This window comes from Prionailurus viverrinus, chromosome X (genome assembly GCF_022837055.1).
Source record: "Prionailurus viverrinus isolate Anna chromosome X, UM_Priviv_1.0, whole genome shotgun sequence".
NCBI lineage: Eukaryota > Metazoa > Chordata > Mammalia > Carnivora > Felidae > Prionailurus > Prionailurus viverrinus.
The window spans coordinates 64,749,446-64,771,046 of record NC_062579.1 but is presented as its reverse complement, the minus strand read 5'-3'; the positions used below and the strand labels follow the sequence as shown (position 1 = coordinate 64,771,046).

The 21,601-nt window shown below is 36.8% G+C and overlaps 1 protein-coding gene and 1 pseudogene across 1 annotated transcript in view; one reads left to right on the top strand and one right to left on the bottom strand.

Moving 5' to 3' along the window:
* Window positions 1-21,601, bottom strand: part of DACH2 (dachshund family transcription factor 2) — an 813,312-nt gene that overhangs the window by 409,638 nt on the left and 382,073 nt on the right. The window lies entirely within an intron of this gene.
* On the top strand, window positions 11,889-12,547 carry LOC125157685 (40S ribosomal protein S8-like; annotated as a pseudogene).

The following is a 21,601-nucleotide window of genomic DNA, read 5'->3' as shown; positions in this document are numbered from 1 at the left end:
TCAGCATCATTTCTGCTGGTGATTTTATACTTAGAACATTTTTCTAAATTACAATATTAGGTATTTGATACCAGTTCTCCCAACATGTAAAAAGTGACATATAACAACAGCTGTATGACCATGAAGAAGGCTCATCAACCATAATCTTCCTATCATTAGAAAGTGCCTATCCCACTTCTAACATCCAACAATCCATCCATGTAGCCTACTACTTTTGCTGCAATATTAGGTTTGCATTTATATTGCACATCTATGAGGCACCACATAGCACAGTCTTCAACCCTTCCAAACTTCTTGCCCCAAATTGGGAAAGTAAAATGTTTCTCTCAAGGTCTTCATGGTTACCTTCAAGGATCATGGACAAGTCAATGACATAGTCAAAATAAATATATTATCCAATATTTGTATTCTACTATAACAGCCCAACTGCAAAGCTCTTCAGGTCATCCATCTATCCTGAAAAGGAATATATCGAAACAAACTATCTATTGAGATTCAGACTGGGGAACTCTTTCTGAGGTAATAAATACTCTAAACCATATCTTAAAAGCCAAAAGGAATCTAGTCAGTGCATGAAAGGCTTAAGACATCAACTCTATATCCCACAATAGTATATGCATATCTCTTCCAGGTTGTCAAAATTATTTCTAATTTCATTGGATCTGGTGCCCCTTAGTTCAAAGAGCCTATATGTATCTATCATAATCTATGGTATCTGAATGTGAACTCCACTACTTAGGAATGTCACAAGTTCAAAGCCATTGTCTTGGTTGCTTCAAGCATCTAAAAATGACAAGATGGACATCCCAGCCTCCTTTCAAAACTGAACAGCTAGGAACAAACAAGTATTTCTAAAAGTATCACAACAGAGGGTTTGCAAAGGAGACAAATGTAGCTCATCTCTGTTTTGGACATGAATAGCCATGCAAATCTCTGTCCCCATTTCTTTTCTTGAAAGGATAGATGAGTTCCAAGTATACCAACCCCCCCCCCATTTGTGGTTTCTAATTTAGTGAAATTTTATGACATCAGCTATTTTGCTATTTGTCTCTGTGTGTGAATTTTAAACTGAACTGTATTTCAATTTTTATATTTTCAATAGACTCAAAATAAAATGTTGTCATGGAAAATCCCTGAAAAAAAACTATTCATATTCTTTCTTATAGAGAAAAAAGCAATATAAATTTATAAAACTATTTAGTTTTGAATTATGGTTTGTAGATATATTGGAGTCAAGAAACTGAGTTCATTTATGTTCTTAATAATATATCTTTTTTCATTATTAAGAGTCTTTTACTTTTAATCATTTTAATTCATTGTAAGTCTTCCTATTCTTAACAGCCAAAAGCTATTCATCCTTCTATGAACTCTCTACCACTATCCCCAATCTTTATCGATACCTGTCTTAAGGCATTTACACTTCTTACCTTTTATTTAATACATACATAAATACATGTATTATTTCTCCCACTAGATTCATCAAGAAGCAGGCAGAAACTAATTCTGTGCCAACATATACTTTACAATGCTCAGTATAGTTCTTTGAATATTATCATATACATGAAAATATAATTGTAGATATATGATGGGCTGAAAGATAGCTAACATGTTTCTCAAAGTGCAATAATTAACAAGATTGTTCAATAAAAAGGATATTGTGGTTAGTGTCTGTAATTGAGCTTTACCATTAGAGTATACTCAAAAGTAACAATTATCATTATACTTAAAGACCTATGGTTTAAAATCATGCCATAATTTGAACAATTTCCTAGATTTGTATATGCAAGTTTGTAAGAGAATAGGATCAGCAGAGATCTTGCTATAGCTTAGTCATTGCTCCAAACATAATTAACTATTGTGCCAAATTAGAGATGCAGAGAGCAAATAAAATTGAAATGAAATGAGTACTGATTTCAAGATATTTCTTGAATTGTTTTATCATACCAAGTCTTCTTCAAAGTTAAATAGAATTCCACAGAGAATTTGTTTAATTGAGGATTTAAAGTAGTTGTTTTTTTCACTTAATCATGGCTTTCTGTACTATTACCAAGCATTTCCTGCCAGCTCCACAAATAAGCAAAACAATCAAGTACCATTCAAAAATATGTACTGTGAAAAAGTAAAAAAAAATTATACCCTATATATATATATATATATATATATATACAGTATGTGAGTATGTGTATAACTATTGTGATAGGAAACAGCTTACAATGATGAATGAATAGGTATTCTGCAATTCTTCATGGAAACTTCAGACTTGCATTTTTTGCAAAAAGGCCTAAGGAATGTATTAATTAGGTGAACAATATGCTTGCAAGTTTGCTCTTGCAAAAATGTTCTCATTGCAATGGGAAAGTCTTATGATGCCAGCTGACTTTAAAAAAAATTAATGTTTATTTTTGAGAGAGAGAGAGAGGGAGAGTGAGCAGGGTAAGGGAAGAGAGAGAGGGAGACACAGAATTCGAAGCGGGCTCCAGGCTCTGAGATGTCAGCATAGAGCCCACACAGAGTTCAAACTCACAAATGATAAGATCATGACCCGAGCCAAAGTTGGACGCTTAACCATCTGAGCCACCCAGGTGTCCTGACAACTGACTTTCTAATTTCAGTTTTGTATTCTCTGAGTTCATCATATGCACTGATTTCACTACATTCATTCTTCTTTTATGGCAATGTAATGCAAAAATATGACAACCAAAACCACTCCCAAAGAAGGAGTGTGCTCTATTCTAAGGAACATATTTGTTTTATACAAAAATACATCAAAGTGAAATGTAAAGAAACTATTCAAATTCTCAGAGTGCTGCCAGGAAGATGGCAGAGTAAGAGAACCCTGAGTCACTCCATCCTAAGTTTACAACTAAATTTCACTCATATCCAAATCAATAAATGGGAGAGTGATCTGAAGACTAATAGAACAAACTCCACAACTAAATGTAGAGAAAGAGCCACATTGGAAAGATTAGGAAAGGCAGAAATGGTGGTCAGGAGCTGCCCACAAGAGGGAGCCACACAGGGGAGATGAATCCCCATAACATCTAGCTTTGAAAATCAGAGAGGCTGAATTATGTGAGTTTGTATAACCAGCAGGATTTGGAGCCAGTACTTGGAACCTGGAGCTTTAAAAGTCAGTGGAATCATCACTGGGTGAACCATGAGGGCAAGGTCCCTGCCCTTAAAGAGACAACAGCACAAGAAGAGGCAACATAAAAAGAACGCTTGCAGAATCAGAGGGAGATCTGCTTATATTGATTTCAAAGCATGTTGGGGGGGGGGTGATTCTGGAAACAAAAGAGCCAGCAGCCACCATTTTCATCCCCTATCCCCCAACATAATCACAGAGCCACATGTGGAGGTGATACTGCACAGACACTTGCTACCCAAACTGCTAGCAGAACACCATGCCAACAAGTTCTCCTGAGGCCTCCTCCATGCCAAGCTTGCTGGACTCAGCCTTGGGATCAACACAATTTTTGTTAATGCTGCATGCTCTGCCCAGCCACCACACACAAGTGTGGCTTTCCTCAGCCACTACACTCTGTGCCCAGCCACCACACACACAGATGCCGCATGCCACACCCAGCCACCAGGCATACAGACATTGTGCCCAGCCATGTGCACACAAAGGCTGCAGGCCCCTAGCCTAATGTACACCACATCCCCAGCTATATCCCTAGTTCTAGGGATCACCTAGAACTAGCAACTCGGTGCATATTTTCCTACACTGCCACCCCAACCCGAGAACTTCTGCTGTCATGCCCCTTCAGAGGCAGCCTGCCTGGATTTCACTAACATCACAGAGAGCAAGCACAACCAACAACAGGCAAAGAGTCAATGCAGACATCTGGACTGAAAGGAAAAGTGACTTAGGTACAAAGCGCAACACAAGCAACACACATAGCAATCTCACATGAAGTGCCAGGCTCTGGTGAATAGGGGAAACTGCACGACAGGACACTACAGGACCTCTTCTTCATAAAGCCACTGAAGTCAAGAGCAGAAGACATAGCTAACTTCCCTAACACAAAGAAACAGACATAGGGATGTAGACAGAATGAAGACACAGAATAAAACTTCCCAAATGAAATAACATGACAAAATTATAGCAGGATATCTAAGCTAAAGAAAAATAAGCAATATGCCTTATACAGAATTTAAAGTAATCATCATAAATAGGGGTGCTTGGGTGGCTCAGTAGGTTAAGCATTCGATTATTGATCTCAGCTCAGGTCTTGATCTAAGGAATTGGGCTCCACACTGGGCTTGCAAACTGCTGAATGAATAGATAGATAGATGATAAAATAGTCATCATCAAGATACTTACTGGATATTGGAGAAAGATGGCAGCAAAGTAGGAGGACCTTAGGCTACTCTGAGCCCACGAACACAATTAAATAAACTTTAAACCATCGTAAATACCCCAGAAAACCTGAAAACTCACAGAACTAACTCCACAACAAAAGGGAGAGAAGAGGCCACACTGAAGAAAGTAGGAAGTGTGGAGACATGGTTTAGGGGGGCCGAAGGTAGGCATGGTCACTGAGAAATATGTGTGTGTGGGGGGGGGGACACAGAGGAACACACAAGGAGAATATTTCCTCATAATCATTGGCTTGGAAAATGAGCTGGGATGTTTTTCATGAGTTTCTGCTACCAGTAGGGCTAAAAGCCTGGTATTTTAAATGTCAGTGGGCTTGGCTGAGACACAACTTGGAGCGCACTGCTCTGCTCTTGGAAAGAAGGCAGGCAAACAATCCAGGGGCAAACAGTGTGAAAACATCAATCTGTAGAACAATTGGAGCACACAGAGGGACTATTATTCACTCTTTCCAGAGTATGTCCCTGAGAGGGAGCATTTATGGAGACACCTCTCCAGGAACAAAAAAAGCTGATTGGCATAATTTCTCTCCCCCACTCCTCAGCATAAACACAGAGCTACCTGCAGGAAGCAGTCTAGCACCAACACTGTCTGCCTATCTGCTGACACAAAGCCCAAATCCCCTGAGCTCAAGTTCGACTGCCTTTCTTAGTCATGTTTGCCTCAGTCTCATCCCAGAGTACCCCTACTCCAGAAGACAAGCAAAACTATGGCCCACACAATCTCTGCCAAACAGAGAGTTCCAAGGGTCTTAGTTCTGGTGGAAGAGGTGTCAGGTCTCATTTCACAAGCAGACCAAAGCATACCTAGTTAAAACACACCACATTCATGAAAGAGATAAAAAATATCAACCGCAGGCAATGAGAGCCTCTACATACAACTGATATGAAGGATAGAGCAGCCAAAACACAATAGCCCAGTGCATGCAACACACACTAGAGGCACTACCTGAAGTGCCAGGCCCTGGGAATACAGGAACTCTTCTTCATAATGTCATTAGTTTCAGGAGCAGGAGACATAACTGGATTTTCAAAAACAGAGAATACAGAAACTTGGACAAAATTCAATGACAGAGGAAATTTTCCCAAATGAAAGAACAAATTAGGCCATGGCCAGAGATCTAGGTGAAACAGATATAAGTTATAAGCAAGATGGAGAATTTAAGGACACAATCATAAGGATATTAACTAGACTTGAGAAAAGAATAGAAGATGTAAGAAATTTACCACAGATATAAGTAAGTTTAAAAAGAAAATCAGAGATGAAGAATTCAATAAACAAGATTGGAAACAGGATTGATGCAATTAACAGCAAGTTGGAAGAAGCAGAGGACATAAAAGACAAAATAATGGAAAGTAATGAAAATTAACAAAAGACAGGAAGAATTACAGAACACAAGAAACATTTAGGAAACTCAGTGACTACATCAAATATAATAACATTTGTATTATAGGACATCAAAAAGAAGAAGATGGAGAAAAGGGGACAGAAAATATATTTGAAGAAAAAATAGCCAAAAAATTACCTAATATGAAGAAAAAGTCATACATATCCAGGAGGTACAGAGAACTCTCATCAAAATCAACAAAAGCAGGTCAACACCAAGACATATTATAATTAAGTTTACAAAAAAAGTTAATGAACAAAACATTCTTTTAAAAAATTTCTTTAATGTTTATTTCTCAGAGAGAGAGAGAGAGTAGGGGAGGGGCAGATAGAGAGGGAGACACATAATCCAAAGCAGGTCCAGGCTCTGAGCTGTCAGCACAGAGCCCAATGTGGGCTTGAACTCATGAACTATGAAATCATGACCTGAGCCAAAATCGGATGTTTAACCAACTGAGACACTCAGGCACCCCCAAACATTCTTTAAGGAGCAAAATAAAAGAAGTCCTTAACTCACAGGAGAAAACTCAAAAGACTAGCTGGAGATTTCTCACCAGAAACTTGAGAGACAGAAGAGAGTGGCATGATAAATTCAAAGTGTTGAATGGGAAAAAATATGCAGCCAAGAATATGCTATCCAGCAAGGCTATCATTCAAAATAGAAGGAGAGATAGTTTCCCAGACAGACAAAAATTAAAGGAGTTCGTGACCACTACCCCAGCCCTGCAAAAAAAATTAAATGGTAATCTTTGAATAGAAAAGACACACGAAAATTGACAAAGGCAAGAAAAGATCAGAGAAAAATCTCCAGAAACAATGACAAAACAAGTAATAAAATGGCACTAAAAACATATCCATCAATAATTACTTTGAATGCAAATGCACTAACTGCTCCAATCAAAAGAAATAGAATATCAGAATGAATTAAAAAAACAAGTCTCATCTATATGCTTCTGACAAGAGACTCATTTCAGGCCTAAAGACACCTGCAGATCAAAAGTGACAGGATGGAGAAATATCATGCAAATGGATAGCAAAAGAAAGCCAGAGGAGCAATACTTATAAGGGACAAACTACACCTTAGAACAAATACTGCAACAAAAGATAAAGAAGGGAACAGTATCATAACAAAGGGGATCCTCAAACAAGAAGATCTAACAATTATAAATATTAATGGACCCAACATGGATGAACTGAAATATATAAAATAATAATAAATATTAAGGAATTAATTGATGATAACACCAGAATAGTAGAAGAGCTTAACACCCCACTCACATCAATGGATAAATAATCTAATGAGAAAATCAACAAGGAAACAATGACTTTGACACACTGGACCAGATGAACTGAACTGAGCATTCCATCCTAAAATGGCAGAATACAAATTCTTTTCATGTGTGCATGAGACATTCTCCAGAATAGATCAAATGTTAGGCTACAAATCAGGCCTCAACGATACAAAAATATTTAAATCATACCATGCAAATTTTCTTACCACAATGCAATGAAACTAGAAGTCAACCACAAGAAAAAAAAATTAGAAAGATCACAACTACATGGAGGTTAAACAACGTGCTGCTAAAATATGAATGGTTCAACCATGAAATCAAAGAAGAAATTTTAAAAAATACATAGAAACAAACATAAATGTAAACAAAATGGTCCAAAACCTTTAGGATGCAGCAAAAGCAGTCCTAAGAGGGAAGTATATAACAATATAGGCCTAACTTAAGAAGCAAGAAAAATCGCAAATAAACAACCTAACTTTATATCTAAAAGAACTACAAAAACAAACAAAGAAAACATGAAACCAGCAGGAGAAAGGAAATAATAAAGATTAGAACATAAATAAATAATATAAAAACTAAAAAACAAAAGAGCAGATCAATGAAACCAGGAGATGGTTCTTTGAGAAAATTAATAAAATGTATAGACCTCCAGTCAGAATTACCAAAAAGAAAAGAGCAAGGACCCAAATAAAAAAAATCACAAATGAGAGTGGAGAGATAACAACCAACACCACAGAAATACAATAAGAGAATATTATGTAAAACTATATGAAACAAATTGTACAACCTGGAAGGAATGGACAAATTCCTAGAAACATACAAACTACCAAAATGAAACAGGAAGAAATAGAAAATTTGAACACACTAATAACCAGCAAAAAATTGAGTCAATAATCAAAAAACTCCCAGCAAACAAAAATCCAGGGCTAAAGGGCTTCAAAGGAGAATTCTATCAAACATTTAAAGAAGGGTTAATACCTATTTTTCTCAAACTATTCCAAAAAGTATAAAAGAAAGTATAACTTCTGAACTCATTCTATAAGATCAGCATTACCCTGACACCAATACCATGTAAAGACTCCATTAAAAAAGAGAATGACAGAGGCGCCTGAGTGGCTCAGCTGGTTAAGCATCCGACTTCAGCTCATGTCATGATCTTGCAGTTCGTGAGTTAGAGTCCTGCGTTGGGCTCTGTGCTGACAGATCAGAACTTGGAGCCTGCTTCAAATTCTGTGGTTCCCTCTTTCTCTGACCATCCCCCACTCACACTCTTTTTCTCAAAAATAAATAAAAACATTAAAAAAAGAGAAAATGGCAGGCCAATATCCCTGATGTATATTGTATGCAAAAATTCTCAACAAGATACTAGCAAACCAAATGCAACAGTACATTCAAAGAATCATTCACTATGATAAAGTGGGATTTATTCCTGGGTTGCAAGAGTGGTTCAGTATTCACAAATCAATCAATGTGATATGCCACATTGATAAAAGAAATGATAAGAACCGTATGGTTGTTTCCATAGATGAAGAAAAAACATTTGAGAAAGTATAACATCCATTCATGATAAAAAACCCTAATCCAAGTAGAGATAGAGGGAACATATTTCAACATAATAAAGGCCATCTATGTAAAACCTACAACTAATATTATCCTCAAGGTGAAAAATCTGAGAGTTTTACCACCAGCATCAGGAACAAGACCAAGATGTCCACTCTCACAACTGTTATTCAACATAGTACTGGAAGTCCTAGCCACAAGAATCAGACAACAAAAAGAAATAAAAGACATCCAAACCTTTCCGGAAAAAGTAAAACTTTCACTATTTCTAGATGACATGATATTCTGTATAGAAAACCCAAGACTCCACTAAAAACTGCTGGAACTGATAAACAAATCCAATAAACTTGTGGGATATAAAATCAATGTACAGAAATCTGTTGCATTTCTATACACCAATAGTCAAATAGTAGAAGGAAAATTAAGGAATCCCTTCCATTGACAATTGCACCAAAAATAGTAATATACCTGGAAACAAACCTAACCAAAAAGGTGAAAGACCTATGCTCTGAAAACTATAAAACACTGATGAAAAAAAAAAAAATTAAAGGTGACAAAAAAGAAATGAAAAGACATTCCATGCTCATGTATTAGAAGAACAAATATTGTTAAAATGTCTAAACTACCCAAAGAAATCTACACATATAATACAATTCCTATCAAAATACTGTCAGCATTTTTCAGAGCTAGAACAATCCACAAATTTGTATGGAACCATAAAATACTCTGAATCAGCCAAAGCAACCTTGGAAAAGAAAAGGAAAGTAGGAGGCATCACAATTCTGGATGTCAAATTATATTACAAAGCTGTAGTGATCCACACAGTATTGTACTGGCACAAAAATAGACACATAGTTCAATGGAACAGAATGGAAAACCCAGAAATCAACCCACAACAATATAGTCAATTAATCTTTGACAAAGCAAGAAAGAATATCCAATGAGAAGACAGTCTCTTCAACAAATGGTCTTGGAATAACTGGACAGCAATATGCAAAAGAATGAAACTGAACAACTTTGTTACATGATACATAAAAAATAAATTCAAAGTGGATGAAAGACCTGAATGTGAGACCTGAAACCATAAAAATCCTAGAAGAGAACACAAGCAGTAACCACTTTGACATTGGCCATAGCAACTTTTTAGATATGTCTCTGGAGTCAAGGGAAACAAAAGACAAAATAAACTGCTGGAACTTCATCAAAATAAAAATATTATGCATAGTGGAGGAAGCAATCAACAAGACTATAAGGCAACTGGTGAAATGGGAGAAGATACTTGAAAATGGCATACCTGATAAAGGGTTAGTGTCCAAAATCTATAAAGAACTTATCAAACTCAATATCCCAAAAACAAATAATCCAATTAAAAATAGCAGAAGCCATGAATTGAAATTTTTTTCCCAAGAAAACATACAGATGGGTAACAGACACATGAAAAGATGATAAACATCACTGATCATCAGTGAAATACAAATCAAAACCACAATAAGATATCACCTCACACCTGTCAGAATAGTTAAATTCAACAACACATGAGAAACAATAGGTGTTGGTGAGAATGTAGAGAAAGGAGAATTCTCTTGCACTGTTGGTGGGAATGCAAACTGGTGAAGCCACATGGAAAACAGCATGGAGTTTCCTCAAAAAATTAAAAATATAACTACTCTACTATCCATCAAATGCACTTCTAGGTATTTATCCAAAGAATAAAAAATACTAATTCAAAGGGATACATGCATCTCCAATGTTTATAGCAGTATTATCTACATTAGTCAAATTGTGGAAGGAACCCAAATTTCCACCAACTGATAAATGGATAAAGACGAATTGGAATATATATATACAGTAAAATATTACTCAGCCATAAAAAAGAATTAAATCTTGCCATTTGCAATGATGGGGATGAAACTAGAGAATATCATGCTAAGCAAAATAGTCAGAGAAAAACAAACACCATATGATTTCACTTATATGTGGAATATAAAGAACAAAACAAATAAGCAAAATGGGGGGTAACATAGGGAGGGAGACAATCTGAGAAACAGACTCTCAAGTATACAGAACAAATTGATGATTACTAGCAGGGAGGTGGGCAGGGAGATTGGTTAAATAGGTGATGGGGATTAAGGAGTGCACGTGTGATGAGCACCAGGTGTTTTATGGAAGGGGTGAATCACTATATTCTAAACCTAAAACTAATATTACACTGTATATTAACTAACTGGAATTTAAATTAAAACTGAAAAAAAAACCACGGACAAAATATACTCACTGTATGTCAGTAAAGGGTGGAGGACATCAGTGAGACCCTTGACAAAGAGATAAAAAATAACATATCAGAGATGAAGTACTCAATAAATGAAATTAAAAATATAATAGATGGAATAAATAATAGGCCACAGGAAGCAGAACATATCAATGACCTGGAAGATAGAGTAATTGAAAATAATAAAGATGAGCATGTGAGCAATAAAACAAATACTGAATAACGAGAATAAACTTTGAGAATCAGTTCCTCCAAAAGGTGTAGTAACATTTGCATTATAGGGATCCCAGAAGGAAGAGAGAGAAAGATGGGAAGAAAATGTATTTGAAGAAATAATACGTGAAAATTTCCCAAATCTGGGGTAGGAAACAGATCCAGATTCAGGAGACACAGCAATCCTCCAACAAATTCAACCCAAGGAGTCCACACCAAGACATATAGTAATTAAAATGGCAAAAATTAGTGATAAAGAAATGATTTGAAAGATTATAAGGGAAGACAGTTACATACAGAGAAACCCCATAATGATTTCAGCTTATTTCTAGCAGAAACTTTGCAGGCCAGAAGGGAGTGGCATGATGTATTAGAAGAGCTGGAAGATAAAAATCTGCATCCAAGATTACTCTATCCAACAAGGATATCATTCAGAATAGGAGACATAAAGAATTTCCCAGATAAACAAACTTAAAAGAAACAAAGGTAAACAAATCTCCATGACTTTCATGACCACTAAAAAAGCCTTACAAGAAATGTTAAGTAGGTCTCTGTGAGTAGGAAAAAAAAGCAAGATAAATAGAAAGCACAAAATAAAAGGATGTTAAAGATGATATCAAATATCCGAACCATGAAGGGGAAAAGAATAAAGAATGAGTTCAAAAATAAGCAACCATCTACTTAATAGAGACTGTTATATGCAGAAGTTATATATAAACCAAATGTTAACCACAAATCAAAAATTGAAAAAAAATAGTAATACCTCTTTTGCAGCTAGTACCAAGTAATGGGACTCTCTCAGGACACCTGGCACAATCACCACAATACTGGGGGCAAGGGAAAGCCTTACTACAAAAAGCAGAAGTAAGAGCTTGGATGCCCCACTGCCAACACTGAGATTGGCCCCTGCCACATACACACAGTCCACATTTGGGGAGGCAACAAGAAGAACCATGCCTTGAGGCAGATGTGGGGAACTTCACTTAAGACTATAGGTATTGTATGTACAAAACAAGGATTATTGACATTGTCTACAATACATCCAACAATGAACTGGTCTGCACCAAGACCCTGGTTAAGAACTGTATCATGCTCATTGACAGCACACAGGACCCACAGTGGATTGAGTCCCGCTACGCACTGCTCCTGGGCCACAAGAAAGGGCTCAAGCTGACAGAGGAAGAGATTTTAAACAAAACAAAAAAAAACTATCAAAAGAAGAAGAAGAAGAAATATGATGAAAGGAAAAAGAAAGTCAAAATCATCAGTTTTCTGAAGGAGCAGTTCCAGCAGGAAAAGCTTCTTGCATACATCACTTCAAGACCAGGCCAGTGTGGCCAGGCAGATGGCTACATGCTAGAGGGCAGGGAGGTAGAGTTTAATCTGTTGAAAATAAAACTCAGAAAGGCAAATATATCTTCCTCCACCCTATATCTAGTCATGTAATAAAGGTGTTTATTGTTCTAAAAAAAGCAGTAATAGATATGCAAAAAATAAAAAGTAAGAAACCAAAGTATATCACTAAAGAAAATCAACAAACCATAAAAGAGAGAAAGAGAAGAAACACAAAAACTACAAAAACAACCACAAATCAACTAACAAAATGTCAATAAATACATATATATAAATAATTACTTTGAATGTAAATGAACTAAATGCTCCAATCAAAATACATAGGGTATCAGAATGGATAAAAAAAGACTCATCTATATGCTTCCTATAAGAGATTAATTTTACACCTAAAGACACTTGCAGATTGAAAACGAGGGGATGGGGAAACATTTATCATGTAAATGGAGGTCAAAAGAAAGCTGGAGTAGCAATATTTATATCACACAAAATAGACTTCAAGACAAAGTCTGTAACAAGAGATGAAAAGGGACACTATATAATAAAAAAAGGAGACAATACACCAGGATGATATAACAATTGTAAATATTTATGCACCCTAAATGGGAACACACAAATACATAAAACATTTAATAACAAACATAAAGAAATTAATCAATACTAATACAATAGAAGGGGCTTTAACACCCCATTTTCATTGGTGAACATAACATCTAAGCACAAAATAAACAAGGAAAGAGTGACTTTGAATGACACACTAACCATATTGATTTAACATAGGATGAGAGGGAACATACCTCACCATAATAAAGACCATATATAAAAAGCCCATAGTGAGCATCATATTAAATGCTGCAAACCTAATAGCTTCCCTCCTAAGGTCAGGAACTAGCCAAGGGTGTCCACTCTCACCACTTTTATTCAACATAGTCCTAGTCACAGCAATAAGACAAAAAAATAAATAAAAGACATCCAAATTGGTAAGGAAGAACTGAAACTTTCAATATTTTCAGATGACATGATACTATATACAGGAAACCCTAAAGACTCTACCAATAAACTAGTAGAACTGATAAATGAATTCATAAAAGTCACAGGATACAAAATCAATATAGAGAAATATGTTGCATTTCTTTACACTAATAATGAAGTAGCAGAAAGAGGAATTAAGAAAACAATCCCATTTACAATTCCACAAAATGTAATAAGATACCTAGGAATAAGCCTAACCAAAAAGATCAAAAACTTGTATTCTCAAATTTATAAACATTGATAAAAGAACTCGAAGATGGCACAAAGAAATGGAAAAACATCCATGCTCATGGATTGGAAAAACAAGTATTTATAAAATGTCTCTAATTCCTAAAGCAATCTACACATTTAAAGTAATCCATATCAAAATACCAATAACATTTTTCACAGAGCTAGAAGAAACAATTCTTAAATTTATGTAGAATCACAAAAGACCCCAAAGAGCAAAAGTAACTTTGGTAAAGAAAAGCAAAGCTAGGGGCATCACAATTCCAGACTTTAAGTTATAATAGAAACATTTAGCAACTAAAGCAGTATGGCATAGGCATTAAAATAGGTGCATAGATCAATGGAACAGAATAGAAAACCCAGAAATAAACCCACAGTTCTATGGTCAATTAGTCTTTGACAAAGCATGAAAGAATACCCAATGGTAAAAAAAAAAAACACAGGCAGTAAGTTCTTTGACATCAGCCATTGCAACATTTTTCTGGATTTGTCTCCTGTGTCAAAAGAAATAAAATCAAAAGTAAACTATTGGGATTACATCAAAATAAAAAGCTTCTCTGTTTATTTATGCAAATGAAACAATCAAGAAAACTAAAAGGCAACCTACAAAATTGGAGAAGATATTTGCAAATTACACACCAATGAAGGATTAGTATCCAAAATATATTAAGAGCTTATAAAACTCAACATTCCAAAAATGAGTAATTCAATTAAAATTGGACACTAGAGAGGACCCAAGATGGCAGAACAGCATGGAAGTTTTTTGCATGTCTCGTGTGCAAGAAATACAGCCAGATCAACACAAAATGATCCTTCACACCGAAAACTAATCTGAGGATTAACACAACAATCTGCACAATCTGAACCACAGAATTCATCAGGTACATGGTGCGGACAGGTGAACGTGGGGAAAGAGAAGTCGCAGAGGGCTGGGAGCTGCTTTTGCGTGCAAAGAGAGGACAGAGACAGCAGGGGGGGGTGGAGAATACAAGACAACACCCCCCCCCCAAAGCAGCTGGAGAGAAAGTGCAAAATTGGAAATAACTGCAGTGACTGAACTAAAAAGGGAGAAAGGAGAAAGGAGAGGATTTAAATTCCATTAAGACTATAAAGAGGGGGGAGTGCAGAGTCTGAAACTCTGCAGCTCGATACCTGGCAGTGCTCTGGTGGGAGGGGTGATTCCACAGGAGCAAATTGGGGTAAAGGAGGTTCTCGAGCCACATGGGGAGAAGTGGTTCCACTTCTGGAAGCATATTTGGTACAGGCTGTGAGGCCATGAGTCCCAGCAGACCCCAGAGAACAATCACATAAGCTGGTGCTAGAACAAGGTCATTAAGGCTGAAGCTTGGTGCCAGATGTGTTGTGATTTTCCATAATCCCTGAAAAGCTGCTGTTACACTATCTCACGAACTTTTTCTGGGGCAGGCTGGCACCTGGCCACAGTCTCTGGGCATCAGCAGCAGCATGGTCCTGTGAACGTTCCTGGTTGTGGCCGGCACCCAGCCATTGCTCAGTGAGACCCTCCCACAGAGGGGCAGAATGGGTCAAAACCACAGTCCCTCAGAAGTAAGGGGCCAGGAAAAACAGCCACATATAAGACAAAACTTGGGAGGAAGGTGCTTCCTGGGACTTGCTCAAGGAATGTGTAAAAGTGGGGAGTGGACGGAAGCCAAAGACAAAGGACGGGTCTGTGATTGCTGATCGGGGAGAACAGAGTTCTAATAATAGAGACTAGGTAGCTGGGTGATGCCATTTTCAACACTCCCGTGCATGCACATACACACATACAAGTGCCACAGCAGTCCACCCCAATAACCTAAGCAGTGCCATCTAGTGAAGAACAGAGCCATTACACTAAGCCCCGCCCAACTGGGGCAACCTCACTCTTCAAGAATGCAAGACTCACCGCCTGCTTAGTTTATGGAATACAAACTGCTTCATAGTTTGACTTCTAGGGGAAAACGAAGTGATTTCAGTCATATTTCAGTCTGTTAGCTGGTCCATCTATTCAATTTTTGTTCTTTTTTTTTCTTTTTTCTCTTTTTTGTTTCTGTTTTTTTTCTTGAATACAGAAAGAGAAAAATTTCATTTTTACTTTCATTTTTATTAAAATATTTTCTTACCTTTTTTTTCTACTATATTTTTTACTTTTGTGGAATTTTTTTTAATTCTCTTTAACTTCCATCATTTCATTTTAGTCTACTTCAGTGTATTCATTTTTTCAAAATTTCAAATAATTTCCTTTTTTTCCCTTTCTCCCGCTTTTTTAACATATCAATCAAGCCATTTTCAACACCCAGACCAAAAAACACCCAGAATCTAGCATAATTTATTCAATTTTGTATGTGGGTGTGTGTTTTTAGTTTTTTAATTTTAATATTTAATTGTAATTTTTTAAATTTTACTTTTTTCTACATCATTAATTCCTTTTCTCCCTTCAACATGACAAAACGAAGGAATTCACCCCAAAAGAGCACAAAGAAACGACAGCCAGGGACTTAACACACACAGATACAAGCAAGCCCTCTGAACCAGAATTTTAAATCACGATAATAAGAACACTAGCTGGAGTAAAAAATAAATTAGAATCCCTTTCTGTGGAGATAAAAGAAGTAAAAACTAGTCAGGATGAAACAAAATGCTATAACAGAACTGCAATCTCGAATGGAGGCCACAGCTGCAAGAATGGATGAGGCAGAACAGAGAATCAGTGATATAGAGGACAAATGTATGGAGAATAATGAAGCAGAAAAAAATAGGGAGACTAAGAAAAAAGAGCATGATATAAAAATTGGAGAAATCAGTGACTCATTAAAAAGGAACATCAGAATCATAGGGGTTCCAGAAGAGGAAGAGAGAGAAATAGGGGTAGAAGGGTTATGTGAACAAATCATAGCAGAAAACTTTCCTAACCTGGGGAAAGATACAGACATCAAAATTCAGGAAGCACAGAAGACACCCATTAGAGTCAACAAAAACCGACCATCAATAAGGCATATCATAGTCAAATTCACAAAATACTTAGGCAAGAAGAGAATCATGAGAGCAGCAAGGGAAAAAAAGTCCTTGACCTACAAGGGAAGAGAGATCAGGTTTGCAGCAGACCTATCCACAGGAACTTCGTCGACCAGGAAAGAGTGGCAGGATATATTCAATGTGCTGAGTCAGAAAAATATGCAGCAAGAATTCTTTATCCAGCAAAGCTGTCATTCAAATACAAGGAGAGATAAAAAGTTTCCCAAACAAAAATTAAAGGAGTTTGTGACCAGTAAACCAGCCCTGCAAGAAATTTTAAGGGGGACTATCTGAGGGAAGAAAAGATGAAAACAAAAATAAAAAAAAAAACAAAGATGAAAAGCAACAAAGATTAGAAAGGACCAGAGAACACCTCAAGAAACTCCAACTCTACAAGCATCATAATGACAATAAATTTATATCTTTCAGTACTCACTCCAAATGTCCACGGACTCAATGCTCCAATCAAAAAACATAGGGTAACAGAATGGATAAGAAAACAAAATCCATCTCTATGCTGTTTACAAGAGACCCACATTAGACCTAAGACACCCTCAGGTTGAAAATAAGGGGATGGAGAACCATCTATCATGCTAATCGTCAACAAAAGAAAGCCGGAGTAGCCATACTTATATCAGACCATCTAGACTTTAAAATAAAGACTGTATCAAGAGATGCAGAAGGGAATTATATCATAATTAAGGGGTCTATCCACCAAGAAGACCTAACAATTGTATAACAACTGTAAACATTTATGCACCAAATGTGGCACCACCCAAATATATAAATCAATTAATCACAAACATAAAGAAACTCATTGATAGTAATGCCATAATAGTAAGGAACTTCAACACCCCACTCATAGCAATGGACACATCATCTAAACAAAAAATCAACAAGGAAACAATGGCTTTGAATGACACACTGGACCAGATGGACTTAAAAGATATATTCAGAACATTTCTTCCCAAAGCAGTGGAATAAACATTCTTCTCCAGTGCACATGAAACGTTCTCCAGAATAGACCACATACTGGGACACAAATGAGCGCTCAACAAGTAAAAAAAGATCGAGATCATACCGTGCATATTTTCAGACCACAATGCTATGAAACTTGAAATCAACCACAGGAAAAAAATTTGGAAAGGTAACAAATAATTGAAGACTAAAAAACATCTTACTAAAGAATGAATGGGGGGGTGCCTGGGTGGCTCAGTCAGTTGAACATCCAAGTTCGGCTCAGGTTATGATCTCACAGTTCGTGAGTTCAAGCCCCTTGTTGGGCTCCGTGCTTACAGCTCAGAGGCTGGAGCCTGCTTCAGATTCTGTATCTCCCTCTCTCTGCCCCTTCCCCACTCATGCTCAGTCTCTCTCTGTCTCTCAAAAATGAACAAACATTAAAAAATTCAAAAAAAATGAATGGGCTAACCAAGAAGTTAAAGAGTAAATTAAAAGTACATGTAAGCCAATGAAAATGAAAAAATCACAGCACAAAACCTCTGGGATGAAGCAAAGGCGGTCATAAGAGGAAAGTATATACCAATACAGGCCTTCCTAAAGAGGGAAGAAAGATCTCAGATACACAACCTTACATCTTAAAGAGCTGGAAAAAGAACAGCAAATAAAAACCAACGCCAGAAAGAGACAGGAAATAATAGATATTAGAGAAGAAATCAATGCTATTGAAACCAAAAAAAGAAAAAGAAAATTATAAAGAAACAGTAGAAAAGATCAATGAAACCAGAAGCTGATTCTTTGAAAGAATTGACGAAATTGATAAACCACTAGCCAGTTATCAAAAAGAAAAAGGAAAGGACCCAAACAAATAAAATCAAGAATGAAAGAGGAGAGATGACAACCAACACTGCAGAAATAAAAACTATAATAAGAGAATATTATGAGCAATTATATGCCAATAAAATGGGCAATATGGAAGAAATGGACAAATTCCTAGAAACATATACACTACAAAAACTGAAACAGGAAGAAATAGAAAATTGGAACCATAACCAGTAAGGAAATCAAATTAGTAATCAAAAATCTCCCAAAACAAGTGTCCAGGGCCAGATGGCTTTCCAGGGGAATTCTACCAAACATTTAAGGAAGAGTTAACACCTATTTCCTTGAATCTGTTGCAAAAAATAGAAATGGAAGGAAAACTTCAAGACTCATTTAGGGGTGCCTGGGTGGCGCAGTCGGTTAAGCGCTGACTTCAGCCAGGTCACGATCTCGCGGTCCGTGAGTTCGAGCCCCGCGTCAGGCTCTGGGCTGATGGCTCAGAGCCTGGAGCCTGTTTCCGATTCTGTGTCTCCCTCTCTCTCTGCCCCTCCCCCATTCATGCTCTGTCTCTCTCTGTCCCAAAAATAAATAAACGTTGAAAAAAAAATTAAAAAAAAAAAGACTTATTCTATGAAGCCAGCATTACCTTGATTCCAAAACCAGAGACCCCACTAAAAAAGAGAACTATATACCAATCTCCCTGATGAATATGGATGCAAAAATCCTCAACAAGATATTAGCCAATCGGATCCAACAATACATTTAAAAAAATATTCACCACAACCAAGTAGGATTTATACCTGGGATTCAGGGCTGGTTCAATATCCACCGAACAATCAACGTGATTCATCACATCAATAAATTAAAGGACAAGAACCATATGATCCTCTCAATAGATGCAGAAAAAGCATTTGGCCAAATACAGCATCCTTTCTTGATAAAAACCCTCAAGAAAGTAGGGATAGAAGGAGCATACCTCGAGATCATAAAAGCCATAAATGAAAGACCCAACACTAATATCATCCTCAATGGGGAAAAACTGAGAGCTTTCCCCCTCAGGTCAGGAACAAGAAAGGGATATCCACTCTTGCCAACATAGTTATTCAACATAGTATTGGAAGTCTTAGCCTCTGCAATCACACAACACAAAGAAATAAAAGGCATCCAAATCGGCCAGGAGGAGGTCAAACTTTCACTCTTCACAGATGACATGATACTCTATATGGAAAACCCCAAAGATTCCAACAAAAAACTGCTAGAATTGATTCATGAATTCAGCAAAGTTGCAGGATTTAAAATCAATGCACAGAAATTGGTTGCATTCCTTTACACCAACAATGAAGCGACAGAAAGAGAAATCAAGGAATCGATCCCATTTACAGTTGCACAAAAAACCATAAAATTCTTGGAATAAATCTAACCAAAGAGATGGAAAATCTATACAATGAAAAGTACAGAAAGCTTATGAAAGAAATTGAAGAAGACACAAAAAAATGGAAAAAGTTTCCATGCTCCTGGATAGGAAGAACAAATATTGTTAAAATGTTGATACTATCCAAAGCAATCTATATATTCAATGCAATCCTTACCAAAGTAACACCAGCATTCTTCACAGAGCTAGAACAAATAATCCTAAAATTTGAATGGAACCAGAAAAGACCCCGAATAGCCAAAGCGATCTTGAAAAAGAAAGCAAATGTAGGAGGCATCACAATCCCGGATGTCAAGCTATACTACAAAGCTGTAATCATCAAGACGGTATGGTACTGGCACAAGAACAGACACTTAGATCAATGGAACACAATAGAGAACCCAGAAATGGACCCACAAAGTATAGCCAACTAATCTTTGACAAAGCAGGAAAGAATATCCAATGGAATAAAGACAGTCTCTTCAGCAAGTGGTGCTGGGAAAACTGGACAGTGACATGCAGAAGAATGAACCTGGACCACTTTCTTACACCATCCATAAAAAATAAACTCAAAATGTATGAAAGAACTCAGTGTAAGACAGGAAGCCATCAAAATCCTCAAGGAGCAAGCGGGCAAAAACCTCTTTGATCTTGGCCACAGAAACTTCTTACTCAACACATCTCCAGAAGCAAGGGAAATAAAGGTAAAAATGAACTCCTGGGACCTCATCAAGATAAAAAGCTTCTGCACATCGAAGGAAACAATCAGCAAAACTAAAAGGCCACCAACAGAATGGGAGAAGATATTTGCAAATGGCATATCAGATAAAGGGTTACTACCTAAAATCTATAAAGAACTTATCAAACTCAACACCCAAAAAAACAAATAATCCAGTGAAGAAATGGGCAAAAGACATGAATATACACTTCTCCAAAGAAGACATCCAGATGGCCAACCGACACATGAAAAAATGCTCAACATCACTCATCATCAGGGAAATATAAATCGAAACCACATTGAGATACCACCTTACAACTGTCAGAATGGCTAACATTAACAACACAAGCAAAAACAGATGCTGGCGAGGATGTGGAGAAAGAGGATCTCTTTTGCATTGTTGGTGGGAATCCAGGCTAGTGCGGCCACTCTGGAAAACAGTATGTAGATTCCTCAAAAAATTAAAAATAGAACTAGCCTATGACCCAGCAATTGAACTACTAGGTATTTATCCAAGAGATACAAGTATGCTGTTTCAAAGGGACACGGTACCCAAATGTTTACAGCAGCACTACCAACAATAGCCAAAGTATGGAAAGAGTCTAAATGTCCATATATGGATGAATGCATAAAGAAGATGTGGTAAAAAATACAATGGCATATTACTCGACAATCAAAATAATGACATCTTGCCATTTGTAACTACGTGGATAGAACTAGAGGGTATTATGCTAAGTGTAATTAGTCAGTCAGAGAAAGGCAGATATCATACGACCTCACTCATATGAGGATTTTAAGACACAGAACAGATGAACATAAAGGAAGGGAAGCAAAAATAATATAAAAACAGGGATGGGGACAAAACATAAGAGACTCTTAAATATGGAGAACAAACAGAGGGTTACTTAAGGAGTTGTGGGAGGGGGGATGGGCTAAATGTGTAAGGGGAATTAAGGAATCTACTCCT